Source organism: Brienomyrus brachyistius, chromosome 5 (genome assembly GCF_023856365.1).
Source record: "Brienomyrus brachyistius isolate T26 chromosome 5, BBRACH_0.4, whole genome shotgun sequence".
Lineage (NCBI taxonomy): Eukaryota > Metazoa > Chordata > Actinopteri > Osteoglossiformes > Mormyridae > Brienomyrus > Brienomyrus brachyistius.
In genome coordinates, this window is record NC_064537.1 from 23,421,657 (window position 1) to 23,437,726 (window position 16,070).

The following is a 16,070-nucleotide window of genomic DNA, read 5'->3' on the forward strand; positions in this document are numbered from 1 at the left end:
CTAATATTAAAGCAGCCATTTGGCTGAACAGCATCCAGGCCTGTTACAACAACCCAGGATAGGACGCCAACCCACAATCCCTAATGATATTACTTATCAATATCCAAAATATACCCCTGCTTATTTTGTAATAATTATCTATACAGTTGTTATTAGGACATTTATTTCAAAATTTAGTTCAAATATCAAAATTAGGACTTTTTTTATCCTGAAGAATAAATGCTAACGTAGCAGTTGTAAGCTATTTTGCTCAGCAAGACTGCAGTGACCTTCCTCTGATAAAATCACTGCTGTGACGTCGCTCCCATGTCCGGTCATGTGACATAAATGTCGCCCTCTCTGGAGGTCATCCAATCATGCCATCCTTCTTTGGTCTTCAGTTAAAAGTTTAGCTTGGGCATAAAACCGAAATAAAGTTAAAACAAACCAGCAATACGTCATTTATATACGTGATACTATATGAATTTGTTTTAGTCATATTCTAAGCCAGTCAACTGGCTTAAACTGACCAATGTCAGTGTAATGGAGGCTGGTCACATGATCGTGGAGGGTGCAGTGTCAACATTTTTCCTTCCTTCACTATATCCATGCAGTAAGCCATTACAGGAGCAAGCAGCAACTTTATTACTAGTAAATGTGATTTTATCTTTGGAAAGTAAATGTATCGAATTTCAGGAGTTCTAGACCTGTTGAGATACATGTGTGAAATGATACACCTTTTATGAGTTTTTACAATTATGATCTGGCCATATTTTAAAACAGCAGCTAAATATCTGGAGGATAATATTGAAAGGAAATTGAAATGGTAAACAAACAGATATATCTAAACCAATCATTTACTCAACTGGGGAGTGGGAGTTGTCAAAAGGCTGTAAAAACTCAGGGAGGGTATGGATACAGCTGGCGCAATTACATGTTATTATAAGTGAGAAATATATTGCTATTGGACGGGATGCCAGTCCATCACAGGGCATAAGGCTGGGGTACACCCTGGATGGGATGCCAGTTCATTATAGGGCACAAGACTGGGGGTACACCCTGGATGGGATGCCAGTCCATCACAGGGCACGAGGCTGGGGTACACACTGGATGGGATGCCAGTCCATCACAGGGCACGAGGCTGGGGTACACACTGGATGGGATGCCAGTCCATCACAGGGCACGAGGCTGGGGTACACCCTGGATGGGATGCCAGTCCATCACAGGGCACGAGGCTGGGCTATACCCTGGATGGGATGCCAGTCCATCACAGGGCACGAGGCTGGGGTACACCCTGGATGGGATGCCAGTCCATCACAGGGCACGAGGCTGGGGTACACACTGGATGGGATGCCAGTCCATCACAGGGCACGAGGCTGGGGTACACACTGGATGGGATGCCAGTCCATCACAGGGCACGAGGCTGGGGTACACACTGGATGGGATACCAGTCCATCACAGGCCACAAGGCTGGGGTACACACTGGACGGAATGCCAGTCCATCACAGGGCACGAGACTGGGGTACACCCTGGATGGGATGCCAGTCTATTATAGGACACGAGGCTGGGGTACACCCTGGATGGGATACCAGTCCATCACAGGGCACGAGGCTGGGGTACACCCTGGATGGGATGCCAGTCCATCACAGGGCACGAGGCTGGGGTACACCCTAGATGGGATGCCAGTCCATCACAGGGCACGAGGCTGGGGTACACACTGGATGGGATGCCAGTCCATCACAGGGCACGAGGCTGGGGTACACACTGGATGGGATGCCAGTCCATCACAGGCCACGAGGCTGGGGTACACAATGGACGGGATGCCAGTCCATCACAGGCCACGAGGCTGGGGTACACCCTGGATGGGATGCCAGTCCATCACAGGGCACGAGGCTGGGGTGCAACCTGGATGGGATGCCAGTCCATCACAGGGCACGAGGCTGGGGTACAACCTGGACGGGATGCCAGTCCATCACAGGGCACGAGGCTGGGGTACACACTGGATGGGATACCAGTCCATCACAGGCCACAAGGCTGGGGTACACACTGGACGGAATGCCAGTCCATCACAGAGCACGAGACTGGGGTACACCCTGGATGGGATGCCAGTCTATTATAGGGCACAAGGCTGGGGTACACCCTGGATGGGATGCCAGTCCATCACAGGGCACGAGGCTGGGGTACACCCTGGATGGGATGCCAGTCCATCACAGGGCACGAGGCTGGGGTACACCCTGGACGGGATGCCAGTCCATCACAGGCCACGAGGCTGGGGTACACCCTGTATGGGATGCCAGTCCATCACAGGGCACGAGGCTGGGGTACAACCTGGACGGGATGCCAGTCCATCACAGGGCACGAGGCTGGGGTACACCCTGGACGGGATGCCAGTCCATCACAGGGCACGAGGCTGGGGTACACCCTGGACGGGATGCCAGTCCATCACAGGGCACAAGGCTGGGGTACACACTGGATGGGATGCCAGTCCATCACAGGCCACGAGGCTGGGGTACACACTGGACGGGATGCCAGTCCATCACAGGGTACGAGGCTGGGGTACACACTGGATGGGATGCCAGTCCATCACAGGCCACGAGGCTGGGGTACACACTGGACGGGATGCCAGTCCATCACAGGCCACGAGGCTGGGGTACACACTGGACGGGATGCCAGTCCATCACAGGCCACGAGGCTGGGGTACACATTGGACGGGATGCCAGTCCATCACAGGCCACGAGGCTGGGGTACAACCTGGATGGGATGCCAGTCCATCACAGGGCACCAGGCTGGGGTACACCCTGGATGGGATGCCAGTCCATCACAGGGCACGAGGCTGGGGTACAACCTGGATGGGATGCCAGTCCATCACAGGGCACGAGGCTGGGGTACAACCTGGATGGGATGCCAGTCCATCACAGGGCACGAGGCTGGGGTACACACTGGACGGGATGCCAGTCCATCACAGGGCACGAGGCTGGGGTACACCCTGGACGGGATGCCAGTCCATCACAGGGCACGAGGCTGGGGTACACCCTGGACGGGATGCCAGTCCATTACAGGGCACGAGGCTGGGGTACACACTGGATGGGATGCCAGTCCATCACAGGCCACGAGGCTGGGGTACACACTGGACGGGATGCCAGTCCATCACAGGGCACGAGGCTGGGGTACACCCTGGATGGGATGCCGATCCATGTTCGCATGTAATGTTTTTTGTTCATTTTGGTTTTGTTCACTTTAGAGTTTGGATTAAAGTCTTATGTGTCTTAACAGTGTATGTTGTTTCATCGTTTGAATAGTTTTTCTATAATTCTGACTTTTCATTTGCAGCCACCCAGCTGATGCACTTTACTTTGATTCAGGGAGGTGCTCATGGGTGGAAGTGTAGATAGACCCTCATCAGCTGAGGCAAATGGGGCAGAAGTGAGGGGAAAGATCACTTTCCTAAATCTCTCCCGCACACACTGTACCCTAAGAACTTGTGTTGCCACAGAGCACATCTCACTGCCATAAATCACATCGTGTTGTAACCTAGTTACTTTCAGTAAATCACAGAGAACAAACAGATGATGGAACATAGACCATTTGACACATTCCTTTCACAGAGCTAACACTCGAGTCTGCATATTCAAACCACTGCTTTTTAAAAAAAATAACGTTTCACAAGAAGTAGATATATTCTACACCAGGGGTGGTCAGTCTGATCCAGAAAGGGCTGCTGTGTATGCAGGTTTTCACTGCAACTCTTTAATTAGATTACTAATTAAAGATCCCACCTGGAATATTGTGTGCAGGTTTGGTCACCATACCTTAAAAAGGACATTGCTGCCTTGGAAAGGGTGCAACGTAGGGTTACAAGAATGATTCCTGGTCATAGAGGAATGTCTTATAAGGAGAGGTTAGCTGAGCTGAATCTGTTCAGCCTCGTGCAACGGAGACTAAGGGGGAACATGATCCAGGTATATAAGATTCTAACAGGTCTGGATGCTGTTCATCCAAATGTCTATTTCAGTATTAATTTAAATACTAGAACTCGTGGCTATAAGTGGAAATTAGCAGGAGAACATTTTAAAATGGATTTGAGAAAACAGTCCTTTACACAGCGTGTAGTTAGAGTATGGAATAGTCTTCCTGCTAGTGCAGCGCAAGCTAAAACCCTGGGTTCCTTTAAATCACAGCTAGATAAGATTTTAACAACTCTGAGCTATTAGTTAAGTTCTTCCCAAACGAGCTTGATGGGCCGAATGGCCTCCTCTCATTTGTAAATTTCTTATGTTCTTATTAGAGGACTGATTGGCTGATAGGCCCACATCATAAACACCATCCATAAAGTTGTCACTGCAGAAGAAAGATTACCTGGTTAAATGAAAGATGGCAATGTAGAAACATCTTGTTTTCCCCAAGCCCATTCAGAACTAAGTAATCCAGTTTGTTTTTGTCTTTTTATTGTGAACTAATATTCATCATTGTTCGTTCTTCTCTGGGTTATGAATTTTGAAAGTCAGCCAGCTGCTTCAAAAACCTTATTGAGTCATAAAGACATTCAGGTATTCTGTTGTGTTAAAATTATATATTTTAAGTTGGCTTCTGTAGTTAATTAAAAAAAATGTACGCACATAGATATCATTATTTACTCTGACAATATCTCATACACAGGAATATGTAACCAAATACAGAAAAATATAAATTGAAAATACAAACGTAAAGATTTAGCATCACAAACTCACAGATGGCAGCCATATTCAAATCCTGAAATGCAGTTACAAAATCTGTTGGTTTCAGAATATTATTCTGATCTAACATAAGAGTTGGGAACTATGAACGTGGGCTATATTTTTGTCGAATTGTAATAAAGAGCCAAGATATGTAAGGAAATTGTCCAGTTATCTAGGAAATCAATGTCATTTCACCACTAGGGATGTCCAGTTGACCTTATTGTATAAATCACTCCGATGGGCTGTGAAAGTCATCTCTTGAAAGAAATCGTCAAGCACCATCATAAAAGGCATTTTGTCTCTTGAAAGGGTTGGTAGGAGCATGCAAAAAAATGACACTAGCAAAAACGAATAAAGCCACTAATAACCAATTAAATCGACCCTATTTCTTTCCATTTAAAAATAATAGATCTTAATTTACTCTGCCTTTATGCATTACACAATTTACATGTGTGTTAAATTACAGATTACTATCGAACCAGGTCCACAGGTAACTGGACATCTTGATACCGAGTTTAATTTGCACAGTTGTCATAACTGGTATCATGTTCATTTCAAAATGAGTTTCTCATGGAGTAATGAATGATGTTAAGTTCATTTTGCAGACTGCAACATTTCTCTTCTTCTCAGGGCGTGTGACAGGAATAAAATTATGTCATCACTGCTGCATTTACTGCAGAGCCAACATCCTTGATGTATAAATGAAAAGGGTCCTAATACTGAACCTTGCAGTACTCCTTTATTAGCAGCTGTCAGTGAGTTATAGACCATGTGGGTATAAAATGATGCATTAGACATGTGAGAACACTGCTGGCCAGCTTTCAGGCCACAGGTAAGTAAAAGCGCCGTATTTTGCAGTCAAAAGGTTGTGCACTGTCTACCAGGAAGGAACAGAGATTAAACATAGGAAGTATACCTACTGTATATGGTTACTGGGAAGAAAACAGAAAACATAATACAATGCAATCCCGTTATAATGGGCTTTAAGGGTCCTGGCAAAACAGTCCATTATATCCAAAGTCTGTTATATCCAGAATTGTTGTATGCCCAGAACACAACTACAGGACACCATTTACTCATGCCACACCCCAGCAGACACACTTGTGGTATAGGTTATTATATTGTACATGTAGTAATCCAACTTCACCTGACTGTTGGAAGTATATATGGCCTATAAGTGGTTATACATGTACAGTACAGTAGAAACCTTGACCTCATTACTTACTGCATCCCTCCAGCTGCGAGCGTTGTCTGCTGACGCACAGCGTGCCTGGTGATGGACAGCCACACAGACCAATCAGTGCTGCCTGCTGTTACACCATGCCTATTTATAGAGTGAAGCTATTAATAATCCCGACTACGTATCTGCGCTGGATATCACCAGCACGCCACATGCCTTGTAGGCAGAACCTGCATGTCCATTATAGCTGAACAAAATTACAGCTAAAAGCAGCCCTGGGAACCAAATTATAAGCGAAATTCCGTTATATACTGTACGAGTCCGCTATATCCGGTGCTTTTTCTGCATGTTCTTAAAGGTGCACGGCCAGGACCAGTGGACCTTGTCCGTTATAGACGATATTCCGTTATAAGCGAGTCCGCTATAATTTACTGTATTAGAAACCATTCTTTAGCCTTTCAAGTTCATTGCTTCTCTGTTTCTTCCAGCAAATTAAATGGCATTGATTCATCTTAACATGCAGTGATATTTTCTTTATTTATTGCACATCAGCATAATTTATTATGATGATAAACCTTACAATCAGAGAGATGAAAAATGTCTCCACTTTTGTTTACATCTAAGTACCTTATTTCATGCATTTGTAGTGTGTTTATAATGGTGAACAAATTTTCTTATTTAAATAGTGTGCATCTGTGAAAGCTTCCAGCAAACACTGAATCTGTTCCACTCCTCTCTGGCACAGTCAACAAAATACAATACCACGAACCATATGTTTTAAGCCTTTTTGGTCATCTATGATTGTTAACATTTCATAATTAATGCCCTTTCTTGCTGCCACTGTATTAAGTTTTTATTCTGGGTCATTACCTTGTTATTTGAAACACCCATTTCCTTTGAAAGGGATCTGCATGCTCTTTATATCAATAGTTATTTTTTATCACTACATCTTAAGATTTCTAAGTGTAATATTTGCAAAAAAATAGAAAAATATCAGCAAAAAATTACACAAAAGTGTGATCTTTTGCAAGTAACATTGTGTGATTTCTTATAGTTGAAGCCTTGGAATTTGTATACATTTGTTTGCCAGCGTTTGTAAGTTTTAATTTTGACCAAAAGCCAGAATGGTTATATAAAGTACTCAAGTAAGAGATACAGATCATTTTCTGCTTTATACAGTATAATCATCGTATGCTATGTAAGAAAAACTCCTAGGTTATACGAAGACAAAATCCACTGAAGTGTTATTTTAGTCTCGATTATGCTACAAAGATAATTCCTTTTGTTGCTCTGGAAAATATTTTCCCCCATCATCTGATTTTTACAACATGCATTTCCCTGTTTGTATAAAATATCTTTGTATTGACAGCCAAGCCAACTATAAAACAATACTGTGTCTTAATAATGGATTAATCTCAACGCTTTAAATTTACATTTAGCATGAAAAAATCAGGATCAACTTAGATTAGTTGTTTTTTCTCCAGTTCTTCCAAGACATGTAGGAATGGTTCTTTGTGTGATCTCCGGCTACTGAGCAGGATCACAGTGGCTGGGAACATAGGAGCTGGGCATGTAACGAGAGAGACCACGGACAACATGACCTGTTCTCAGTTCCATCTCCTATGAATTAATCAAAAACAAACTGAACCCAACTTATTAAAGCAAACATTTGATGAATTAAACATCTCAGACAAATTTTCTAATGACTCAAAGTCGGGTGAGGTGTAAATGCTTTGAAGTTAGCAAGCATTGAACGCCAGATTATTCCAGTCTATTCTGATTGCTGATAACCCCATTTATATATCATAATTATATATAAATATAGTCATAAATAAGCACTAGGGCAAACAAAGGTGGCAGGTTTAAAAAGAATTCTTTAACTAACAAAAGGCTTAAAGCTCATTTTTGTTTGCACTGCATATAGCCATTCTGTGAGCACTCTATGAAGGGCAGCTGTGTGTCAGATTGATTAAAATGTTCTTCTTGCCAAATCATATGAAATCATATAATTAAGTTACCATGGTGGCATGTAGCAAGCACAGCAGGTCTTGGCTATATTCTGCAGCTTTTCCTCCCCTGAGCACAGAGAGCGCACTGCCGCGGATGTAATGTGAAAACGAAAGGACATCGATTCAAACCGCCGGCTGATGAAGTCGTAATCGCACATGATTCCACTGACGCTGCCTTCCTCACGGTGGCTTTCCTCTGCTAAAAATAGATGCCGTGACCAGTCGCAGCCCTTGGGAGAAATGACATTGTGCACTTATCAGAGCTAATGCTCTATCAGGAGGACGGGGCCAGATGCAGAAAAACAGGCCGAGGAAGAATCCAAGCCAAGACTATGCAGGGCATTCTGCTTTTATCTTATCAAAATAGTCATTAGACTTAACATGTAGAATAACCAAACTATATACTGTAACTAATAATAAAGCACATGTTTTACGTATTTAACGAACCACATAAAGAAACTTTTTAGTATGTATTTAGGTATGATGATATTTGGTGCATGTGCATGAAAGGTAAACATATAAATGTAGACATTTAGTAACATCGGCATGTCTATTAACAAGAGTGTGGGCACAAATGCCAGAGCAGCTGATTATACCCTCATGAAAAGCTGCTTCCTTCATGCTTTCTTTGTGCTTCTTTGAAGCTCATTGTTGCACGTTTTGAAGCACGTTTTAGTCATGTTTGTACCAGGGACGGATTACGGACCGGGCCAACGGGGCCGCTGCCCAGGGGCCCTTGGGGTGCAGGGGGCCCATGGGGCCCCTAGCCCAAAACAATTTGCAATGCTTATCAACAATGTATTTTCGTTTGTCTATTTTAGAGGGCCTACATTCTTTTATCCTCTGCCTACAAGGGCCCCTGACCCTATAGGGAGGGTGTTTGGCTGCCAAGGGCCCTTGAATTGTGGTGGTTGTGGTGGTGGTGCTGGTGGTGGTGGGGGGAGGGCCTCGCGAATGTTTTGCCCAGGGGCCCACACAACCCATAATCCGTCCCTGGTTTGTACCAGTTTTCTTTGGACACTCCAGTCTCATTGTAAGTAGTTGCATGTGGGGGAATTGGTGTCTGAATTGCCCAATATATCGGCCAGCATGTGTGTCTTGTTTGGAAAGATTGATGGAAAAATACTCAAGGGATTAGTTTCTGTTACAAAGAGATTGGAAATGGAGGACATTTATCAGCTTAATTAACTGTATTTATGGCTTACGATGCTGGTGTCCCAAACTGTAGGTGTCTAAACCATTTCAAGTTTTTTTATCTCCAGAAACATCGATCCGTCTATTTGCTGACCGCTTATCCAGTCTGATGTCGTGCAGAGCCTGGAGCTTGTCCCGGAAAACTGAGGGTGTCAGGGTGAGGGACTCCCTGGAGACGCAATGCCACACACTGTGGGGAGTGCAGAGACGCCAATTCAGTAAAACAGCGTGATACCGGGCTGCGTGAGAAAGCTGGAATACCTAGAGGAATATGGGGAGAATCTGCAAACCCCAAACTGCAGGCTTTAACGTCATTTACGCAATTTTTAAATTAAGACATAAAGTGCAGATGCCAAAGACACAAAGCCTGTCAATAATGAATGTAGGAGAGCTGAGGAGAGCTAGTCCGAGAGACAGAGTCTTGGTGGGTGAATTGCTGTCCACCTCATTTTAATCGATTATGAAGTTATTTAAGTTAATCTTCCCACACCCGTTTATGCTTTATTCTTTGCTAACATGTGATGATACAAAGACATTTAATCATTACGTAACGTTAAAATTGCAGGCAACAACCCGGTAAGTAGCCTGGTGCTGCTCCCATATCACTGTATATTGCCTGCTTCAGGGATTCAAAATTAGTCTTCTGTGGTACAGATGATTCACTATCACTGAATTATGGCACTCAGAATTTTGTTTATACACTATACATTTTATTAAATTTATTTTCCTACCATAGGAAATTGAATCATATCTTATTGAGGTACCAATCTTATCATCGTGACCAGCTGCAGTTCAGACCAGGTAAACCATCTGAAGCTACGCAGGTTTGAGTCTGGCCAGTGCTTGGGTGGGAAATCAGCTGGGAAACCTGGGTTGCTGCTGGAAAAGGTGTTGGTGCAGCCAACAGGTGGCCAATGCCCCAAAGCGGTGATGGGGACACCGTGCTGTAAAAATGGTGCCACCCTTTAGATGAAATGTAAAACCAAGGTGCTGACTCACTGAGGTCATAAAAGATCCCAGGGCATCTCTGAAAAGAGGGGTGAATTTCTGAATTCTCTCTCTGCATTTTTTGTATGAAAGAAAGGAAATGTTTTTGTGTGTCGCATAATTTGGCTGCGTGGTTCGATGAGGTTTGGATGTTAGTCATATAAAGGAATGTCAGATATTATTACTTGGGAAAAACTGTAAAAAATTATACTGTAGATGCAATTTTCTAGCTTAATTTTTGGGTAAATTTAACAGTTTTAACTCAATTTCTGAATGGCAAAGAAATTCAGAAGTATGTTACATTAGCATTCTGGGTTGGTAGTTTCAATGCATTTTCTACAGACCTTAACTTATAGTCTAATATAATGAACAAGGTTTCAAAACAATGCACAAGCTTTCAAAAAAAGTGTGATCTGTAGACACTGGAGGACAAATATGAGTTTTTCAGCATGTATCTCTTTTTAGTTTGATTCTCGAGGTTCCCTTGCAGCCTGAAGAACAGGAAGCCCAGTTAGAGCAGCTGCACTGTGCCCACACACTTGTGATGGATCATGGATGGAGCCCTTCTACCCTTCTTCAGATAATCAGATCATGAATAAAACATGATTTCGACATCTACAGAAACGTTGAGTCCAGTCAAAGGCAATGTGTTACATTGGCCACATTTTTAAGGACTGACAATCAGATCTCAGAAATAAATATTAGCCAACAGGGTCTGAGCACAGATGCCATTTCGTATTCAGCACCGAGAAACTGCGTGATTATTGTATTTTTATGAAAGCCCTACATTTTCAGATAGCAACTAGTGAATTCTCCATTTCTCCTTTTTCCTGATTTTCCTGTTTTTTCTTTATTTTTCATTATTCACTATTTTCACTTGATTCACTAGATTCTCCTGCTTATTTATGTGCTTCCTATTGTGCCTTGGTCCCTGATATCATTGTGATCACAATGTAGTTTATTCACAGAGGGACAGCAGAATTATGCAGTCGCTTTTTCTTGGTAGTTACATTTCAATATATTAGTGTTACCATAATTAGCTTTAACACCTATATATAATCATGGTCAGCTATAACATTAAGTAATTCTAGCCTGTGAATGCATCTATCATTATTACGTGATTCATGTATACATCTCCATCTTGTTGTCCTATCCCAGGAAACACATATGAATAGGATGCCAGCCCTTCACAGGGAACCCACTCAAACACAAAACAGTACACGATTCATAGCTTAAACATTTACAGAGAGAGGCAGATACCCCTCAACTTATTTAGATATTATGTTCTGATAATGAAGTCATACAGTAAGTCACACATTATAAAGTACTGAAGTACAAGCATGTGCTACTACCAGGATTTCTACTGTATCTCTCCTTAGCCATTTTCTTAGCCATGGTACTGTACAGTTTTAAACAAGAGATCAAATAACAAAACAACAGACAATCATACATATTAAGCACTGCAGACAACACTGTGTTGCTATGTGGCCAAATGGACAGTTGTAAATACTCAAAAACAATGTATTCATGTCAATATATGTTATATTATGATGCTAATAATATTGTGGTAAGGAATATCTGTGTGTGGGGGGGGGATTGTTAAAAATAATAATTTCTCGATGGGGTATTTGTCTAAACCACGGTGTCGAAACCGCTATAGAGCTTATATGCTCAAGTCTGTTGAAGTTGGAGCTGGTGTGGTGCTCTGATGCCTGGCTGCTCTGATGCCTGGCTGCTCTGATACCTGGCTGCTCTGATGCCTGGCTGCTCTGATGCCTGGCTGCTCTGATACCTGGCTGCTCTGATGCCTGGCTGCTCTGATGCCTGGCTGCTCTGATGCCTGGCTGCTCTGATACCTGGCTGCTCTGATACCTGGCTGCTCTGATGCCTGGCTGCTCTGATACCTGGCTTCTCTGATGCCTGGCTGCTCTGATGCCTGGCTGCTCTGATACCTGGCTTCTCTGATGCCTGGCTGCTCTGATGCCTGGCTGCTCTGATGCCTGGCTGCTCTGAGGCCTGGCTGCTCTGATACCTGGCTTCTCTGATGCCTGGCTGCTCTGATGCCTGGCTGCTCTGATACCTGGCTGCTCTGATACCTGGCTGCTCTGATGCCTTTCTGCTCTGATACCTGGCTGCTCTGATGCCTGGCTGCTCTGATGCCTGGCTGCTCTGAGGCCTGGCTGCTCTGATGCCTGGCTGCTCTGATGCCTGGCTGCTCTGATGCCTTCCATACTCAGGGAGTAGCTGTTGCCTTGGTGGATCGTCTCCTCCCGATGGTGTCGGATGTCACTCCTTTCAACGAGTGTATCATGAGACTCAGACTAAGGCACTCCTTGGGTGTCTTATCTGTTGTCTCAGTGTATGCTCTGACCGTGGTGAGTGATCCCTCGTTGAGGGAGACATTTTACTCACTCAGTGGTTCATAGGTGCCATGAGGTGACACTCCTCTGGTCATGGATGACTTCAATGTTGCCACTGGCTCTGACAGGGCTGGCTATGACGATAGTGTTGGTTCCCACGGTTTTGGTAACTGGGGTGGCTCCATGTTCCTTGGCTTTGAGAATGGTCAGGGGCTGTGCGGTGCTGGATCCTGGTTCCAAAGCCATGAGTTGCATCGTTGAACTTGGTTCTCCATTACTGGTGGCGTGGCGAAGGAGATCGATCCCATCCTTGTGATTAGATGCTGGAGGCTCCTGCAGCCTACAGATTTTGTGAATTCTGACCACAGACTTCGTTGCTACTCTGAAGATTCAGCTTAGATCCAGTAGGCTACCGCTTATTAGGTGAATGAGGTTGGACTTAGCCAGACTCCAAGATCAAGCTGTTTCTGATGAGTTTGCACGCAGTCTGTGTGAGGAGCTTGTAGACTGCCTACTCTAATGTGATGTGGTAGACCCCCCGTGACAAGACCATGAAGGTTGCTGTGGGTTACGTTTGTGTTACTGGTGTTGCCAGAAGGAGGTGTTTCATCTCATAGGGCACCCTAGATCAAGAGGAGTCGCAGCACAGGACTTGGTGGCAACTCCAATCTGTACCAGCAACTGAGGAAGACAGCTGTGAGGACTCTGAGGGCAGATAAGGAGGCGTTTGTCAGATGAATCTGTGAGCAGGTGACTCACCATCTGCAGTCTAGTGATCCAGGTCCTGCTTACAGAGGAATCGAAGCATTACGTACATCTGAATCTGTTCCTCAGAGAGTAGCGGTCAAGGTAGGTGATGGAACACTGCAGTTGTGACCCACTGGGCTACTTTGAGTGGCTATTTAAAACTGATTCTCCGGCTAGGACGTTGGACATCAACGGGTTCCACCCAGTCTCTCTGAGATTGCACGAGTGGTGAATCAGCTGGGGTGTAGTGGTATCCAGGCTGAACTTCTCCAGGCTGGTGGTAAGGCAGTCCTCCTGGCATTGCAGGCAATCTTTGCTTCCATTTGGGAGATGGACATCATCCCAACTGACTGGAAAACTAAACTTGTTAGCCCTATCTGGAAAGGGTAATCAACTGGATTGCGGCAACTACAGGTGGATAGCACTGATTTCTGTGCTGGGTAAGGTCCTTGCTAGGGCCATTCTTAACAGGATACGTGATCAGTTGTTCGACTACCAGTGACTGGAGCAGTCCGGTTTTACACCAAACAGGTCTACAATCAACCGCATCCATCGAGCATAAACGTGAATATCAGCAGAGGTTCTTTGCAGCCTTTGTTGATTTTCGTAAAGTGTTTGACTCAGTTTATCAAGCTGCCCTGTGGAACACCCTAAGACTTTGCACGATCTCCTTGAACTTGCTCGACATCATGGCCGGCCTGTACACTGGTACTGTGAGTGCTGTGTGGAGTGGAGGGAGAACCTCCACGTTCTTCCTAGTTGATTCTGGGGTTCGCCAGGGGTGTGTTCTTAGTTGTACTCTGTCCAGTGTTTGCATGGACTGGGTGTTGGGCAGGGTTGTGGGTTCCTCTGGCTGTAGGGCATCTGTTGGTGAAGAAAGATGTACTGACTTTGCTGACGATGCTGTGATCTTCGCGAAGTCAATGGAGGCTCTGATCGGGGCTCTTGAGGGACTGAGTGAGGAGTCTGAGTGTGTGAGATTGTGAGTGTCTTGGATAAAAACTATGATACAGGCCTTTAATAACTTTTTGGGCAAAGCCATCTGGAGTGTGTCTGTCTGCAGGGAGAATATCGACCTCGTCAAGAGGTTCACTTACCTCGACAACGACATTCATGTCTCCAGTGACATCTTTAGTACTGTGTCTCTTCAGAGAGTCCTTTTATACCGGAGGTTTGACTTTGTGACGAACAAGTAGTTGCTAGAGGAGTCCAAAATCAGGCACATTACCTGCATTGTGAGCGTCAGTTGCGGCACTGTGGCCATGTGGTGTTATTCCCTGAGGGTGATCCGGCTCGCAGGATCCTCATTGCTGGGGACCCAAGCAGCTGGACCAGTCCAAGGGGACCTCCACGTAACACATGTGAACATAAGAAATTTACAAATTAGAGGAGGCCATTCGGCCCATCAAGCTCATTTGGGGAGAACTTAACTAATAGCTCAGAGTCGTTAAAATCTTATCTAGCTCTGATTTAAAGGAACCCAGGGTTTTAGCTTGTGCTACACCAGCAGGAAGACTATTCCATACTCTAACTACATGCTGTGTAAAGAAGTGCTTCCTCAAATTCATTTTAAAATGTTCTTTCACTAATTTCCACTTATGCCCACGAGTTCTAGTATTTAAATTAATACTGAAATAGACATTTGGCTGAACAGCATCCAGACCTGTTAGAATCTTATATACCTATAATGTCCCCCCTTAGTCTTATTTGCTCTTGGATAAACAGATTCAGCTCAGCTAACCTCTCCTCATAAGACATTCCTCTCAGACCAGGAATCATTCTCATAGCCCTATGTTGCACCCTTTCCAAGGCAGCAATGTCCTTTTTAAGGTATGGTGACCTAACCTGCACACAATATTCTAGGTGGGGTCTTACCAAGGAATTATATAATCGTAGCATCACCTCCCTTGACTTAAACTCCACACACCTAGAGATGTAACCCAACATCCTATTGGCCTGGCTGTGACAAGCAAATGGCCATTTCTGTAGGGTGGGACTGGATCATATGTCTCCTTGGAGGAGTCGCTAACCGGGATCCCAAGGTTTTTCATATATGAGGTGGGTGCGGCAACGAGCCGCATCAGTGAATGCTCCCCAACCTGACCTGATCTGACCTGCATGTGTTTTTCTGTGAATAAATTTATTTAAATCAGAATTTGATTTTTCTCATTTTTTCAGTGTGAGATGAAGATACTTCACTGAGAAGTGAATTTACCGATCTGCACAAGGGGTGCCAATAAATATATTATGCAATGCATGTGTGTGTGTGTGTATATATATATATATATATATATATATATATATATAGAGAGAGAGAGAGAGAGAGAGAGAGAGAGAGAGAGAGAAATAGAGTTTTTTTACCCGCATTTAGCAAGTGATACAATGCCTTAATATAGTTTGGAGTGTGATGAAAAACACCAATGTGTTCTTTTCAACTGCTTCTTTATTCCAGTTAAATGGTTACACCAACAAATCTGTATCTTAACTGCAGATATAATTAACTTTGCACTAAAGACAGAGTCAGTCTCTTTCTAGGTCACTTCAACGTTTCATTGGCTTCCTCCTATCCAACTGTCAAAGGAACATTTAATTATAAAGAACAATAATTAATAAAGCAGCAGGTTTATTCGTTATGTAGATAGATATGCAGTTCTCACTGTATTAGCACGACAGTGTGCTTTGAATTTAAAGTAAGGGTTATCAGAAGACGTATCTCTTCATTTCTGTACCACACACACGAAAACAAAACAGTCCTTTACAGTCCTTCCATTTTGTAAAGCAGTAGCTAGTTGTTAACATAGGTCATCAAATTATATTTCTCATGCAAATTCCCTAAATTTGTCTAGTCTTCTTTTCTAATTGCTCGTGCATAAGTCAGCACCATGGACAGTGATTTCGG